Genomic DNA, 3,192 nt, shown 5'->3' on the forward strand with positions numbered 1-3,192 from the left:
ATTGGACAGAAAGGATATGTTTTTCACTTGATAGAAAAACCTGGACTTTGTTTATAATTGTTTAGGGGAGGCCTAAGGACGGACAGACTGGCTGGATAATTTGTAGTTCAAATGACAATTGATTGAAACTTTTTAAATCTCAAAATAGATTGGACTATAAAGACCACATACAAAAACAAAAAGGGTGTTCTGCACTTAAGTCTTAAATGGTAAAAAACCATCTCTAACATGTCTCCAAAACCCCCAGCTTCACATACCAACAAAAAAATGTTGATGAATCTCAGAAATAAATTGATTCTATGTTGAAATCAATACAAGAGACAATTGTCTTAGCTCATGATGAGACTAAAAACAATGCAAAGGAGATAAAAGAACAACTTTCTAATCTAAACTAATCTTAACTTACAAATTTGGAAAATGACTACAAAGAAGGAACCAGTAACCTAGAAAATAGAAGGGAAATTAGAGGAAGCAGATCCAAAGATGGAACACCTAACAGTCAGACTCAGACAAATTAAGAATCAGAAAATGCAGCAATACCAGAAATGGAAAAGATATCTTACTTGTCAAGTTCTCAGAACACAAGAAGAGCTGATTGAACAGAAGATAAAGCTGTCAGGAGAACTGTGGAAAATTGGAGGAGGGAGGCTGTTTAATGAATATAAATGGGCTGAGGGTTCTTGCAAAAATACTTTAATCAAATTGTCTTTCTTACTTCAAACAATATACACAAAATAGGGGAAGAACTACTTGAGGACTCAAATGCATTGACTTGGAAAGTTAGTTGGCAAAGGAAGAAAGCCAGAGTAAGATTGAGGTTTTGACCCATTAGATGGGACGTTATATTATTAAACAGATGTTTGAAGATGGCTAAGAGAATAGATAATTGTTAGAAATAAAAGTATTACTATAACTAGAAAGATAGAATATGCAACTAGAATACTATACTGTATTTTGGTATGAGAAGGGAAAAATTAAAATGCCAAGAAGGTCTGAACAAGGGAAACTTTTGGTTACCCAAATATAACTTACTATGAGAAAACTATAAGCGATAGAGATGGGATATTATATTATTAAACAGATGTTTGAATGTGGTTAAGAAAATAAATTACTGTTAGAAATAAAAGTATTATTATAATTAGGATAGGATTTCTAACTACCGTAAATTATATTTTGCTGAGATTGGGAAATATGAAAATTCCAAAAGGGTTTGAATAAGGGAAGCTTTTGGTTACCTCAATATATTATGAGAAAATTATAAGTGATAGAGATATTTTGAACATTGATGGGAAATTAAAACTTTTTTTTAAAAAAGCGAGAAAAACAGGATACTGATTGAACAAATGGATTTTAAGAGCAAATGCAGTTGAGATATGTTTTGGCTAGAAAAGATATTATAAACTGACACTATCAATATTATGTATAAAAAGGTAAAAGGTAAAGGTTCCCCCGCACATGCGTGCTAGTCGTTTCCGACTCTAGGGGCCGGTGCTCATCTCCGTTTCAAAGCCGAAGAGCCAGCGCTTGTCCGAGGACATCTCCGTGGTCATGTGGCCGGCATGACTAGACGCCAAAGGCGCACGGAACGCTGTTACCTTCCCACCGTAGTGGTCCCTATTTTTCTACTTGCATTTTTACGTGCTTTCAAACTGCTAGGTTGGCAGAAGCTGGGACAAGTAACAGGCGCTCACTCTGTTACACGGCACTCGGGATTCGACCCGCCAAACTGCCGACCATCTGGTCGACAAGCTCAGTGTCCTAACCCACTGAGCCACCGCGTCCCTTATATTATGTATAATACCAGATAAATGTGATGAAGATGTCTATATTTAATTGTATATGTATTAACAGTAACAAGAATTGTATTTGTCCAGTGTGGAAAAATGCCATTAGAACAAGAGAGGACCAAGGAAGCACTGGATGGTATAGTATTGGAACTAGACTGAGAAAGTTAATATGTACCACTGAATTACCAATGGACCCAGACAACACGTTGTTTATTAAGTATTTATAATTGTAAAATTAGAAAATTAATAAAATGTTTACAAAAAAAATAGGGAAAGCTTAACATTTGGTAAAGTGAATCTGATACGTACTTGTCTGAGATGGTATAGGTTCTCCTGCTTGAGCAGGGGGCTGGACTAGAAGATCTCCAAGGTCTCTTCCAGCTTCTATTCTATTCTGTTCTATTCTATTCTAGGATTTATATTTTAAACAGAATAAGTCAATTGGAAATGATAGATACTTGAAATAGATGTCTAGGTCAATAAGACTTTTCACAGAAAAAATCAAGGTAAGAAAGAATCTACATCTACCATGTTATAGCCTATCTACATTAGGCTATGACATGATTTACATTTGCATTAGTAAGTTGTGTAATAATAGCTACTATCTGTCAATCATACTTTATGGCTTATAATTTGTCAAGCCAACCCTTCTGTGTTACAGGGCTAGATGTGTAATTCGTTCAAATCATGGCTTAATGCAATATATCAGACATGTCAAACACAAAGCCTGGGGGGCCGGATCCGGCCCGCGAAGTGATTTCATGTGGCCCGCGAAGCCATCCTGGAAACAGTGAGGGAACGGCCCCCACTGCCTTGGCCCTGAGACCCTCCTTCTGCCAGAGACCCTCAGATCTGTCCCACTCCTGCCCAGGCCCCCATAGGCACCCTTGATGCGAACAATGTAGAGCTGGCCACGCCCACCCAGTAGGCCATATGTACTCTAGCCACGCCCACCCAGTAGGCCACACCCACCCTGGCCATACCCACCTGGCCCCTTGAGGGCAACCACAATGCTGATGCGGCCCTCAATGAAATTGAGTTTGACACTCCTGCAATATATGATTCCAATGCTTGCATGCTATATTATTTCCCATAATCACTGTTTGATACAGGTATAGATCCAGATAACAAAGGATATAGATTTGTTCCCATGTAGTAAGAATTTGGTCTTTTTCTTTTCATATAGCTTTACTTCCTTCTCCTAGTAACATGGAAAAATGTGAAAAGGAAACTCTTTTCAATTCAAATACTTCCTAGTTTTGTTGAATACATCAATATTTCTACCTCAAGAAGAAATCATGGTATTATACACCATCTTTTAAGTTTGCCCCAACAAGAAGTAGAATCTGCAACATCTAAGGTTGATTAGGAAAACCACAATAAATTCTAGAACATGTTGCTTAAA

The sequence above is a fragment of the Vipera berus genome (genome assembly GCF_964194415.1).
Source record: "Vipera berus genome assembly, chromosome: 1".
Taxonomy (NCBI): Eukaryota; Metazoa; Chordata; class Lepidosauria; order Squamata; family Viperidae; genus Vipera; species Vipera berus.